Source organism: Lissotriton vulgaris, chromosome 8 (assembly GCF_964263255.1).
Source record: "Lissotriton vulgaris chromosome 8, aLisVul1.2, whole genome shotgun sequence".
Taxonomy (NCBI): domain Eukaryota; kingdom Metazoa; phylum Chordata; class Amphibia; order Caudata; family Salamandridae; genus Lissotriton; species Lissotriton vulgaris.
Window position 1 is genome coordinate 406,712,320 of NC_141696.1, and position 14,466 is coordinate 406,726,785.

The window sequence follows — 14,466 nt, forward strand, 5'->3', positions numbered from 1 at the left end:
ATGTGCGATTATCCGGACCCAACACTAGGCGGCGATCTATGCACAGATTTGAATTCAGCAGCCCACATGCCTCGAACCAAGAGCCTACAGCTACTGGCTGCACGGAAAGAGGGGTGGTAGAACATGGTAACCATGATATGGAGGAAGGGAGGTGTTGGGTGGAGGACAGGAAGTTCGTACCATGAAACATCTGGGCAGACGGTTAGTTTGTGATGGCCAGTAGAGTAGGATGATGATGATGATCCCATGTCCAATGAGAGCTTCGGCGAGCCCTCACTGAGGAACGGGGGATGGGGGGGGGGGGGCATTGAAGAGTGTAGGAAACCCTCCTCTCTATGTAGTACACCACAATGAGGTAGACTCTGCAATAATCACAGTTGTGCGCAATTGCACACAATACATTTCCTATGGAAGGAAAAAAGCAATTGGAAAAATCAATGCAGTTGCTTTTAGTGGTTCACCTTTTAGAATCAAAAGGTTCGGGGGCCAAGGTCAAAGTGCCAGGGTCAAGGTCTTGTGTGCTACCTGGATTCCTCGGGAAACCAGGAAAAAGGGGACTTTGTAGCTGGTGCACTATGAAGACAGGGGGCCCCCTGCAAAAACAAAACAAAGGGAGACATGTAAGCAAGTCCGAGGGTTCTCAAGGGAAAGTAGAAGGTGCAAGGGCTCTGGGACGCGGGAGCACAGCTGGTTTGAAGATGGCCCGGCCAGTTGGGTGCAGTGAAGATGTGCAGCGGCAGGCAAAGAAGCACCTAGCAGTGAGAAGCTGGCCGCTTGGAGTGGCGATTCTGGAGCTGCCGGATCACTGCTGAGGTGGATCTCTGGAGTCCTGATGTCCCTCGTCAGGTGCTTGTTTGCTGGTGTCCGCCTGGATTCGGTTTGTAGGTTTTTCCAGCAAGGGGTCCGGTACCACAGGTATTGGGCCCTTTCAGCTCTGGTGGGTCCCGGGGCCTCAAGACTTGGTGTAGAGGCTGAACTGACCAACCAGAGCAAGTGTACATTTGACTGGCACTTAAGATGGTCGTGCTGGGGAACTTGACTACGATGGACCGGACTTGCTGCTTTGGAGACCTGCAGCTGCAAGGAAATAGTACCTTTATCTCAAAGGAGTTTCTCTGGCAATTTGCGAAGCGCTGAAGACTCTCCGGGGTTTATTGAGACAACTCAGTGACAAGGCGAGCTGGAGGATGGTGATTGTCGAGTTCTATGGCGCCATCTTCTTGTGTCTGTGGATTTTACGGTTTAGGTCTGAAGATGCCACATAAAACCTACATTTAGGGGAGTTTACAAGAGAGTGATAGGTAGTGGCCAGTGGGCCCCTTACCTGTGGTTCATACATCCTCTATTATACCCACATCCTATGGGAGGGGGGACACAGCTGCAGGCCTTGTTTGGAGAAGTCCTACCAGCTAGCTGTGGTCCAGTCACCGGGGCATTGGTGAGGGGTGCCAGAATTGTCCCCTTGCTGGGTTTTGATGGCCCATTGCAGTTGATGGTGGTAGAGACCCACGGGGGAACGCTGAAGCAGGGGGTGCTCCATCAGGCCCGGTCAATGCTCATTTTTCTGCTCCTGAACAGAGGTCGTTCCTAGTCGCTGATGGAAGGGGGGTAAGATGAGGGAGGCCAACGCACGCTGTATCACAGGTGGGTCTCCGGCACTGCCGGTCGAATGGAGAGAGGGGCTTTGCGTCGGCAGAAACAAGGCTCCCTCAGCAACGGCCACACTAAGACCAATGACAGTGTTCACTCACAGGTGCTGTAGTACCAGTGGTGGGGGGAAAAGGGGGACCGCCTGAAACCTGTTACATACAGCTGCAGTGGGAACCTGCCCACTGGGCAAGACTGTGTCTGGGTCTTACATGCAGGCTGCAGTCCCCGAGCCGCCCCCCACTCAGCATGTGAGTGGACTCACCTCTACCAGGGAAGGACACCACTTCCCCAAGTCGGCTCAGGAATTGGCACTCTCGACCGCTGTGTACCAACCCGTTGTTTAGTTGCAGTGTACCCAGAGCTCGGGGGTGACTGGCTACCTGTAATCCCAGAGGTGGGACGGGCTCTAAGCAGTCAGCAATTGGGCTGTCCTGTGCCTAGTGGGTTCTCTTTATGGCTTGGTTCGGAGGCAGTACTCCTGGCTCTCACCTCAGTTTATAAGTGTTTTATTGACTTCAGCAGGATGCTGCAGCTGGAGTACATGGTGACTGTTCTGCAGGCACTGCCCTGTGCCCGTGTCTCTCAGGCCCCACAGGGCCTCGCAATGTAGGGCAAATGCTTCAGGCCCCCTACGCGATGTAGGAATGGCTGCTCGTTAGCAACAGTGATTGTCGTGAGGGAATTGCATCCCAAGCTGATGCTGCATCATCCCCTGCCTGTTGCCTAGGCCTGTCCAGTTTCTGGCTGTCTGGTGAAGGCTTCCCAACACCCTCCCCTGTGTCTCGGGTGTAGCCACTGCGGTACTCTGTTGGCCCGCCCACTCGCTGAGCCTCGGGATTCAAGGGTGCTGCTGGCTGTCCTGATGTCAGCCGAAGTGGTCTGCAGGGTCTATGGCAGGAGGCAAGCCCTGCATACGGCAGTCAGGACACAGGTTTGCTGATGCACACACTGTGTGTCCTAAAGGGAACTGTGCCTCTCAGGGTCCATGGGGCTGCAGTGATATTGGAGAGATTTTCTGGGCCCTCCTCTGTGATGCAGTAGCTGCTAAGTAGCGGAGGTGCTTATTGTTGGGGGGAGGGGTAGGGAGTTTTGGCAGGCGTTGTTCCTTGCCAACCGCAGGGGCCCGCCAAGGCCCTGGTTGTCTGGGGAAGGCTTTCCAGCACCTCCCCCACAGCTCAGCTAAAGTCGCCTCAGTGCTCTAGCAGCGTGTGTGCTCATAGAACCCTAGCATGTGGCGGAGGTAGGGCGACCTGACACTGCTTGTGGCAGTCCTCGTGCCGGTCTCTGCATTGCATGGGACTGACTGTAAGAAGCAGACCCACTGTAGTATGGTGTGGCTATGTGAAAGCGGGCCTGCGGGTGTTAGGAAACTGCAGCCTCGACCAACCCCTGCTGCCATAGAACTCTCTTGGATCTAGGCAGGTATGATATTGATGTTAGATGGAGCCTAGGTTAGCAGGATTCTAATGGATTTTGCTGCCTACCTACCCGGAGCTTAGTTAAAAGTCGTCTGCCATCTTTGGCGGCTAAACAACAAGTTACTTATCTGTGCACTGTTGTTCTCCCCCTCGTCATGGTGGAAATTCTGTTGTAATAATTGCAGGCTGGGCATAGATAGGCATTAAATAGCAATACAAAGCTAAGTGACACTGTAGATCAATTCACCTCTTTATACTACAACTAGAGCTCAACCAATCAGATAGCAACTCTAGAAGCAGTCTTCCCCTCCAGTCATTGTACCTCAGATTTTTAACACAAGTTGTATAGAAATGAACAAACCAATGCACACTGTGTTAGAACAGACAGAGCTCAAACTATCAGATAACAGCTCGTGAAGCACTCTTCCCCTCCAGGGCCCCTACATCTCAGATTTCTAGCAAAAGTATTATAGAAATAGATTGACGAGATGAGGTGAGGAGGGAGGGTAGCATGCTAATCCATGAAAGATGTCAATACGGGAGAACCACAGAGTACACGTAAGAAACTTGTTTTTTCTCCAGTATTGATTCTTTATTAGATTCACATGCTTGAATCAGAGTAGCAGCAGCTAAGTTGGGGCGGTAGGTATTGCAAACTATGCAGAATAAACAAAGGTCATGAAACAACTGAACATCTATAATAAAGCTTTGTTAAAACAAATACATATACTATAAAACAAAAAACATCTGTCGACAGACTAGAAACCTCACTTTTTTGGAAAAGATGACGTAGAACTGCTTACCCCACTGCTGCATCTGCTTTTGTGAATCCAGACAGCAATACTTGGTGAACATATGTATGTTAGACCAAGTTGCCACCCTCCAAATTTCCAGAAATTAGACCCCGGCAAACAGGGCTGTTGAAGTGGGAACAATTTTTGTAGAGTACTGCCTTCACATTAACAGCCAATGGCCACCCAGCTATGATATAACAATAACTGATGGTCGCAGAAACTCAATGAGCTATGCTATTTCTCAACTGAGTGTAGCCTTCTCTAGGAGAAGCTAAAACTATCAGGAGTTGATCTGATTTTATGAAGTTTTAGAGCTTTCAATATAAAACTTTAAACATATCCGGACATTCAAAGTAGGAAGAGCTTTCTCAGTGACTTAAGACAGGTTTTTAAAGGACGTTTTTAAGTTTAGGTGAAATGAAGTGGGGACTTTCAGAGTAAAATGAAGATTGTACCTCAACATCGCTCTATCCTCCTTAAACTGTAGTCTGGCCAAAGAAAGAACCCGTAATAAAGCTATCTTCCAGCATACATATTTTATGAATAGGTTCAAACAGATCTCTCATTAGCTGCAAAAGTACTGTATTTAACTGCCATGCTGCTGCTGCTCTTTTTTTAACCTAGGAAACACCCTGAAGAGTCCTTTCATAATCGTATTTGTACGTCTGTTATACCAAAGAGAGTTCTGGTTCCAAGTTCAATGTAATCTTGAGATTGCTGCAAGGTGGACCTTAATTGAATTAAGTGAAAGACCTGAACGCGCCAGATACAGCAAGTAAGGTAAAATCTGCTCTGCAGTAGATTGAAATGGGTGCAGATCTTTACTGAAGCACCAAAAACAAAATCTAGCCCATCTACCTTTATAGGATTAGTTAGTCCTATCTGTCCTGGATTTCTCCACAGTGTCCATGAGTCTTGAGATATTTTTAAGGAACAAAACTCATTGTTATGAGGGCCAGGTCGATAAGTTGAGGGTCTTCAGCTTTGGATGAACAAGCTGACCCTTGTTCATTGTTAGAAGATCTGGACCGACCTGAATGAAGTGTGTGGAAGTTCCGGCAGGAGAAGTAGCTCTGTGTACTAATACTGCCTTGGCCTATTCGGAGCTATAAGGATCACATGGCAAGGCTCTCTCTTTCCATCTTGTGAAGGATGGGATCAGAGGATAAAGAAGGAAGGCAAAGGTGAATAGTCATGTCTAGGCAATGTGAAAGACATTTCCCCATTAGTGTTTTTGTGGATATCTGCTTGTGAAGAAATTGCAATTTTTTGTTTTGATCCGTCGCAAACAAGTCCAGATGTGGAGTTGGCCATTCACAAAAACATTTTCAATAGCTGAAGCTGGTTTATCTCCCAGTCTCTTGATGTTCTGCTAAAATAATCTGCCCATTTAGTTTCTATCCCCGGGACATGTTCTACACTCAAGGTAATCTTGTAAAGAATTAATCTCCAGATCTTCTGAGCTTCTACAGGCAGGAGTTGTGATTTTGCCCTGCCTTGTTTGTTTACGTCGAACATGGTACCGGTATTGTCTCCATGCACAAAAACTACCCAGTCCCTTATTCTGGACAACAAGGATTGGAGGCCCACAAACACTGCTCTCATGTACATTTGTCTTTCCTGAGGTGTCTACTTGCCATAGATTTCGAGCTTGCAAATGTGCTCCTCAACCCTTTAGAGAAGCATCCATTGTCATTACGAACTGTAGATGAGAGCAAATGAAGAGGCCTGGGGAGACATTGTCCTTTTTCTCTCACCATACCATGGCTTGTTAAATCTCTAGCGTAATATTGGCTATGTCCTCGAATGTCCCTTGAATGTGTATCCATTGAGCATTCAGTTGCTTCTGCAGTGGTCTCATTTGACTTCAACAGTTCGGAATCAGTGGTATGCAGGATGGCATTAGCCCCAGCATAGACTTGTATTTGCAGACATAAGCTAACTTTCTTTTTAAAAGGGACAAAACTAGGCTTGCGAGGCATTGAATTCTTACTTTTTGGGGGAAACCTTTGTATAGATCTGTATTGAGGACTGACCCAATTAATGTTCTCAATATGCATGGCGTTAGAGAAGAATTTTCCTTATTTGAGGTCGAGATTTTTGAAGTCTTGCAGACAAGCTCTTGTAGGGTTTTTTTTGCAGATTGGAACAAAGAGCCTTTGACAAGCCAGTTGTTTAAATATGGTAAAACCTCATGACCTTTCCTACTTAAGAATGCCGCTACTGGTACCACACATTTTGTGAAAATACTGGGAGCAGATCGTAAAACAAAGGGAAGAACTTTTAATTAGTAATGGTACCCCGCCACCTCAAACCTTAGATACTTTCAATGTTTACCATGTATAGGAATGTGAAAGCGATCTAGCGAGGTCATGAAATCTCCAAGGTTTAGTAGCTGAGTCTCTTGGATCAAAAACATTCAGAACAATTTTTTCTTTAGAAATGTGTACGAAAGTCATAAATCCATCACTTGTCTCCATGTCCCTGATTTTTTCTTCATGAGATAAGTTTGAATAGAAACTTTTCTTGTGATGGAAATATGGAACCTCCTCTATTTCTCCATTTGGAATGAAAGAAAGGATGTACTGCTCTAAGCGACTAATTTGTTGATGCGACCTCATGCGAGGAGGATTTTGGGAAGATTTTTTTTTTTAACAAATTCAAAGGTCTTACCTTGTTGGATTATGTCCGACTGAAAAGATAGCTTTCCAGCTGGTGCAATAACTGGCTAGTTCTTTGCCACCATGCTAAGGTGGAAAAGGAAAGGGGACTGGTGCTTTTAAGTTGTCACTGATGCCTTGATGTTTCGTGACCCTTTCCTCAAGCTGTGGGGCTCTTACGAGCAGGCTGTCTTAAGTAAGATGCAGCCGGTGGTGCTCCATATAATTGCTGAGTGATTATGGTTGGTGGTAACCTTGCTGTAATTTAGAGTAGGACTGATACCTATATGATTAGAAGTCAACCCTATATGAAAACTGGGTCCTTCCTCTGTTACAAAAGGTTTAAAAAAGTAATTGTTGTGGGGTCCCCAGGGAACGTGCTATGTCTGCTTTGATGGATTTCAGGGCATCATCCACATGTTTGCCAACGAGTTTGAGATAAATGGCATGTACAGAACTTTTGCTTGCACCTCTGGTCAGAAAGAGGTGGAATTCAACCAACCTTGTCGGTGATGGACCGCCACACCAGACATTTGAAGGAAAGCTGTAGAGGTAACATCAACTGCCGTGTCGAAGATTTCTGATGAAGCTTGGTTGACTTCTTGCAGGATATCTGTTGTTGCTTTCTTTTTGCCCGCCGGTAAAATTGAAGGAAGGTTGCCATATAGGACAACATTTGGTTATCATACCTTCCAAGCATGGCAAGCATGTTAGAGGCTCCCCGGCCCGCACCCTCCGGGCACTCCTGCGTGAGCTGCGGCTTCTTCAGGGGCCCCAGAACCGGAATGCAGCCGCCTACCAATATATCTGGGAACAGAGTGCGTGACATCGGGTCACCAGTGAGAAGCTGTGCCGAGCCCAGTACGAGTTGCATTTACAGGCTGCCACATACCTATGCCTCTTGCGAAGTGTGCGTGAGTACCTGGTCCTCCACCAAACATACCACAGAAGTGATGAGCGCTCAACAGAGGAGGCAGCTAGTATGGTGGGCCTGAGACTGCCTCAGCAGCCTGGAGGGAAAGGCTAGGAGGGCTGACCCTGGAGTTTTATCCATCAGAGCCACTGTGTGAAGTAAACTGATGGAAAGCGTAAGGCTGCAGATGAAAACAAGCAACTGCCATCGCAGTATGAATTCCTAATATGACTCTAGTACAAAGTGTGCCTATCTTTGTGTTTTCTGTTTGATCTTTAAATAAAATTCTTTAGTGTTTCCATATCAGTTGCTCTTTGCCACTCGTAGCTCTCTTCTTCCTCCTAGAGCTTGTCTGGAGCTGCTGAGTCTTTCAGAGCTAGGTTTTATTTTTGATAATTGTTGAAAACCAAAGTGATAAAATATTTTATTTTGACAGTGAGTACATGAATACTAGTGAGGTTGTCAATAAAGTGGGTGTAATTCAGTGCACTTGCAAATGGTAATGTCTTTTTTTTTTTTTTTCCTTTAATTTTTTTTGTCCTCATATATGCCACCAGAATATATATGCTCTAGATGGGTCTCGCTGTTGCCTCTTATACTGTTGTTTTTCTTTCTGGTCCACCATGGAAAACAGTATCATAGCAAACAGGGGTTCCCAGAGGTAGGCTGTTTTCCTTATCCTACTCCTCCAGACCTATTTTAGGCACCCTAGGCCTGGTGGAGGACAGGACCGACACAACCTCTGGCATAATCACAGGACTGCTCACCTATTTATCCAGACCATCAGTTTAGACCAGACATTCTCCAAACTCTCGCTGCGGCCAGCCTGATCCATTTTACACACTTCCATTAGGTACTTCAAACATACTGCAAATCTAGGGGGAGCCGCTGACTTCCACTCCATACAGATTTGTCTCCTTGCAATAATTATTGTGTAAAAAATGAATTGAGTATCCAGATCCTTGATGTTATATTCTTTCAGAAAGCCAAAAAAGACTAATCTGCGAGAACATGCAATAGTTGTTGAAAGTACATCTCCCAAGAAATCCATTATCGCTTTCCAGAAGTTTTGAATGGCTGGACATTCTAGAAAGATGTGGATATCATCCGCGGCGTTCTGATTACAACGGGGGCAATAATAGTTGTTTCGTGTTATCCTGTGTAGTTTGGCCGGAGTCCAATAGACTCTGTGAGCCGTAAACAGGTGATTACGCCTTAAATTAGCGGGTTTAATTAGCCTCTGTGAAAGGGAAAAAGAGTCTAACCATGCCTTACAGACTTCTTCAGGGGGCTCTGCTATACGGTTTCCCCATAACTTTACTATCTCCGGGTACAGTTCACTCTCCTCTTCTTTGATCATTGAATTGTACCAAAAAGATAACTCTTTTACCCATTTCCCCCTTCTGCCAATTGCCTCAAAAATATCTGTATCTTCCTCCCTTTGCATACTTTGACTAGACCACCAAGCGGACAGCTGGTAATATTTAAACCTAGTCAACTGTCCCACCGTAAGCTGTGCCAGCGTGTTCCAACTCATTAGGCCCGAGTCTGCCCAGAGGTCTCCCCATTTTTTGAAGCCAGCTGTTTTCAAGGGTTGTGATAATTGATCCTGGAGGCATTGAGGTGTGCCAGGAGAATCCCAAATCGGGGAGTGTGTGTGATAATAGGAAATATTAAATGTCTTCCTCATGAAACCCCAATTTTTTAATGCAGTCTGTAGGATTTTAAGGCGGATTTTTAAAAAAAATTTCTGGTCTCCAAACTTGAAAGTAAAGTAATCATGGTCGTAGGGTAAATCAGTTAACAAAGCTTGAAACAGGCGGCCCTGTGATGATGCGTCCAGCTTGTTTGCAAGAAGCCTAAAATTTTTAAAATGGAATGCATGACAGTATGAGAGAATGTCAGGGAGGGCTAGCCCTCCTATTTTTAAACCCCTCCTCAATTTCTTCCATGCAATTCTTGTTGACTTGCAGGCCCATATAAAGGATCCAATTTTGCCCTGTAAAATGTTGATGTCTTTCAGTGAAAATGATAGGGGGATGCAGTTAAATAAAAAGGTCAATTTAGGAAGAATTGTCATTTTGATAAGGTTGACCCGACCGTAAATGTTTAAAGGCAAGTTCCCCCATCTTGTTAAAGTTTTATTAATATCTTTAACCACCTTCTGCCAACTGAGAGAAGTGGTATCATTTAAAGATTGAGTTAAGTGGATTCCCAGGTACCTCATACTCTGTTTTGCACCAGCTATATGTGTGTTGTTATTCCACCCCATGATCTCTGTTTTATCTTTATTAATCTGGTACCCGGACAGTTTCCCAAATTCCTCAGATAAAAAAAATAACCTTGGGATTGCTTCCGAGTGATCAGAGGTATATAGAAGAAGATCATCAGCGTACAACGCCACCTTCAAAAACAAATTTCCAAGCTGGAATGGTTGAATAATATTGTCCTCTCTAATCCCGCAAACAAAAGGCTCCATATAAACATCGAACAGAAGGGGGGACAGAGGGCAACCCTGCCTAGTGCCTCGTGATATGTCAAACCACTCAGATAAAATTCCGTTAACTAAAACCTTAGCCTTTGGGCAGTGATATAAGGATCTGACCGCCTCTATGAAAATTTTGGGGAGCCCGAAGGCCGCCATTGTGGCCCAAAGATATTTCCAATTGACCTGGTCGAAGGCCTTAGCCGCATCTATGGCCACCAGCGCCAGTGGGAGATTTTTAGCATTAGCATAATCTACCGCCCCTATAGCTTGAAACGTTAATTCATTTAACTGTCTCCCCGGGATAAAGCCTCTCTGGTCAGGGTGGATTATGGATTTTATTACCTTTGATAATCTGGTGGCCAAGATGCCTGAGTAAATCTTCATATCCGAATTCAGTAACAAAATAGGTCTGTAGGACTCTATTTTTTTCGGGTCTTTATTAGGCTTGAGTATAAGCGTAATGATAGCTTCTCCCCACGAAGAAGGTATAGAATGGCCTTGGATCAATAAAAAATTGAAAAGTTCTCTTAATTGAGTTATTAATTGATCTTTATTGTCCGTATAAATCTCCACTGGCAGCCCATCTGAGCCTGCAGCTTTCCCCTTTTTCATTTTCTTCAACTGGTTTAGAATTTCCCCATCTGTTATCTCAGATTCCAAGTATGCTTTTTCTGATTCGGACATTTGTGGCAGATGCTTTATACTCAACCAGGATTCTAAATCCGCCCCCGTGGGATCTTTATCTTCCGTGTAGAGACTCCTCATAAAGGACCTAGCTTCCTCTCTTATTTCTGCGTCTGTTTCTATCAGATTACCTGTCTGTCTAAGTACCAACGCTTTAATGTTATTTCTCGTTCTCTCTTCTCTAGCTTTCCAGGCAAGGAGTGCTCCACACTTCTCTCCGTACTCAAAATTTTTTAATCTGCTGGACTCCCATTTTTCTTTAAGGATTCTTTCATCCGAAATTTTTAACTGGAGCTGCAAGTCAACAAGTTCCTTCTCTAACGCAAGTATTTCTCTGGAGTTTGTTAGTATTGCATTTTGTAGTTCAAGATCCTTTCTAGATATTATTGCTAGGTCTTCCTTTCTTTTTATTTTTATACTTTTTCTCTTGTGATATATTAGAGTACTTAAAACACCCCTCAGATAAGCCTTATATGTTTCCCATACTATCTGGGGAGAGGAGGATCCTGAATTTATTAAAAAGAATTCTGATGTGTTGTCTTTAACAGCTGCTTTTATCTGGTTATCCAATAAAAAGGATCTTTCCAGAGTCCACCTTGGTTTTGATAAAGTTATATTAAGTTTAATTTCCAGTTCTAGTACTGCATGGTCCGATAATCCAGAGGGTGTGAAAGAGAGATAACTAATATCTTTAAGAAGGTGTTGGTCAGCCAAGAAATGATCTATTCTAGAATAATTCTTGTATTTTTTACTATAAAAAGTAAAACCTGGTTGGGATTTGTACTTTTTTCTCCAGACATCCACTAGAGTGAAGTCTTTCATTAAAACATCCAAGATGGCAAGTGATTTTAAGGGAGCATGGTATTTGGCCTTAGAAGTTCTGTCTAATTTTTGGTCGAAGACCAGATTAAAATCCCCTCCAAGAATTAGAGGACCAGTTGTCGTAAATAAAGCTAGTTCTAGTTTAGAAAGCGGAGCTGGATTGTCCTCGTTAGGACCATAGTACACTGCGAAAGTATGTGGGATAGTTTGAATGTATACTTGTGCAACTAGCCACCTCCCTGATTGATCCGTCTCAAAACTTCTCAGACTTATCCCGCTGTTCGATCGAATTATAATAGAAACTCCCCTGGTGACACCTAACTGCCTGGAACTGATTATATCCTGTACCCACCTACACTTTTTAAAAAGAGAATCACATACTATTGCCTCCAAATGTGTTTCTTGTAACATTATAATTTGGGCGTCCGAATTTCTTAAGAATTCACAAATTCTGTTCTGTTTTATTCTTTCCCCTAAACCATTAATATTCCATGACAGGACCTTAAGCTTATATAAATTGGTCATAGTTCTGATGTACTCACGCACCCATCTATTTTTTTTTATACATCAAGCAATTATTTATATATGAGGATTTTTTATTTTTTATTTCCCCCCCCCCCGACTCCCCCCTGCCCCTTGAACACCCCCCCCCTGAGGAACCCCCCCAACATACCTGGCGATGACTTCGCCTTTCGGAGCCCCCATGTGGTGCCCTTGACCGATTTACTGTATTCGAGTGAGACAAGTTAAATTACAAATAAATCTTCATGTCCCCCATTTCTATCATACAGCCTACTTATATAGTCCCTTACTTTTTCAAATCCCCCCCTCACCATTTACTATATTCAAATGAGACCAATTATATTGCGAATAAATCTTCGTGTCCCCTATTTATCATTCAGCCAACTCAAACAATCCTTTATTTTTTCTTTTTTTTTCAAATTCTCCCTCCACCATTTCCCTTTTTATATTATATAGTGTTTTTTTTTTTTTTTTTTTTCCTTTTTTTTTTTTTTTTTTATTTATTTTTTTCCCCCCCCTTTTATCCATTCCTTTCATTTTTTTTTTTTTTCTTTTTTTTTTTTCTTTCTTTTCCCTTTTATTCCTTTCATCTTTTTGTTATATCTTCGATAAATTACTCAGCTTATTTATCCGGACCTATTCCGGACCTATTCCTGTTCCTGTTCCTCCTGCTCGCTTCTTATTCGATCTAGGAGATTGTCGACCTCCTCTGGCTGTGTAAAACTATATGTCCTGTTTTTCCACATAATCCTGAGCATAGCTGGAAATCTCATCTGGACATGTGCTCCCAAAGACCTTAAGTCCGGCATTCTAGTGCCCAGTTCCCATTGTCTTTGCGCAGTTTTTGCACCGATGTCCGACCTGATAAGATAGGGACTAGAGTTATACCGTAGATCTGTTCTCGTAAGGGATCGCCCTAGGATAAGCTCTTTTACACTGTATGTCTGAAAGTTTATAAGTATTTTCCTGGGAGTTTTTCCTGTCCGTACGCCTCTTGTAGGGGTCTCTGTGCACCCTCTGGATTTCTTCCTCCAAATTTATATCTGGACGATCATTTAGAACGCCGTCTCTCAAGAGTTTGCAGACAAATCCCTTTAAATCCTCCAATTCTTCCCCTTCAGGTATTTTCAAGATCCTCAGGTTATTCCTCCTAGCCTGAGTCTCCATCCGTTCAATGTCCATTACCAATAATCTATTCTGGGCTTTGAGATGTTCTATATCTTTTTTATTTTCATGTACAGTTTTGTCCAAGGCAGCCGTCTCTATTTCAAGTTTCCCTGTACGCAGAGTGACCTCCTCAAGCTTAGATTCTAACATATCGAATCTGTCCTGTATTGCTTTTTGATTGGTTTTCCGATATCTCAAATTTCGACATCATGTCTCCTCTCAAGGATCGAAACAGGTCTCCTAGACGGTCACTTTCCTGCTCGCTCATATCTAAATGATTATCTTTACTTGCGTGTAATGTCCTAATCACCTCATCTGCCTCCTTAGAACTGCTCTGTGTAAATTTAACTGTTGCAACCTGACTCTTGGGTCTGGTGTCTTGGTTTCCACGAGTTTTATCTATTGTGGGGACTTTAATTGAGTCTGTTGTAAGGGCTTTAGTCAAGTTAGCCAAGTTTTCTGTTACACTTTCAACCTCGTCTGCATTTTCCATATTGTCTAGATTTTCTAAGACCTTGTATCTATTTGTTAAAGGGGTAGAGCCGGGATTGCCCTCCAACTGCACTGCGGAACGCTTAGCCTGATCCAGGACCTTGAAAAAAGATTTTAGGGATGGAGTACTTTTTACCACTTGGCCCTCATGAGGTGCACCTTTGAACTTTTTGACTGAAATAGTCTTTTTCTTTTTGCTTTTACAGGGGGTTAGTGGCATAGGTCTCTCTCTCTCTTCAAATTGTAGAGCCTCTTTCTCTTTTAATCCTGCCCTGGATCTAAGCTGATACCTGTTTCTTTCTTACTGGAAGAATGTAACCCTGTTTTACCGAAGTTAAACTTATCTCCACCTTGGCTTGCTCTGTAGTCTTAAATGATACTGCCTCTGTTAATTCTGGCCTGCCTAACTCAGGAGCTTTCAGCAGAACTGGCTCTTGCTCTAAACTTTCAGTAACTTCAGTGAATTCAGTGGTGCTGTAATACTTTAGAGGACCAGGCTGCGTATGATCCATACAACCCCCCCTTCCAGTAGTAAGTCCTGGAGCCTCTTCCACTCTAGTCCCCCTATCCCCGCACTTTGCTGCAGGAGAGTAAAGTTTTTTTTTCTCGAGGCCTATTTTAGTGAGATGTTGTTTAGGTGGTTGTATTACTAGGCTTCCGAGTTTAATTTTGAACAGTGCAGAGCGAAACCTGCCCCATAAACATCGTCGGCGTTCTTCCAGCATAAATGTAGATATAGATGTGCACTGAGTAAAAGTGTGCACTAGTCCACAGTCAGATCTGCCTAGCTTTAACCAAGCTTAGCCCGCTGCAACCTTAAAAATGCAAATACGATAGGCATCTGCTTGAAAGTCTT

The 14,466-nt window shown here is 43.9% G+C and overlaps 1 protein-coding gene and 1 pseudogene across 1 annotated transcript in view; one reads left to right on the forward strand and one right to left on the reverse strand.

Annotated features, from left to right (window-relative positions):
- Positions 1–14,466, reverse strand: part of LOC147697095 (transmembrane protein 131-like) — a 427,844-nt gene that overhangs the window by 167,316 nt on the left and 246,062 nt on the right. The window lies entirely within an intron of this gene.
- On the forward strand, positions 699–7,914 carry LOC147697097 (protein FMC1 homolog pseudogene; annotated as a pseudogene).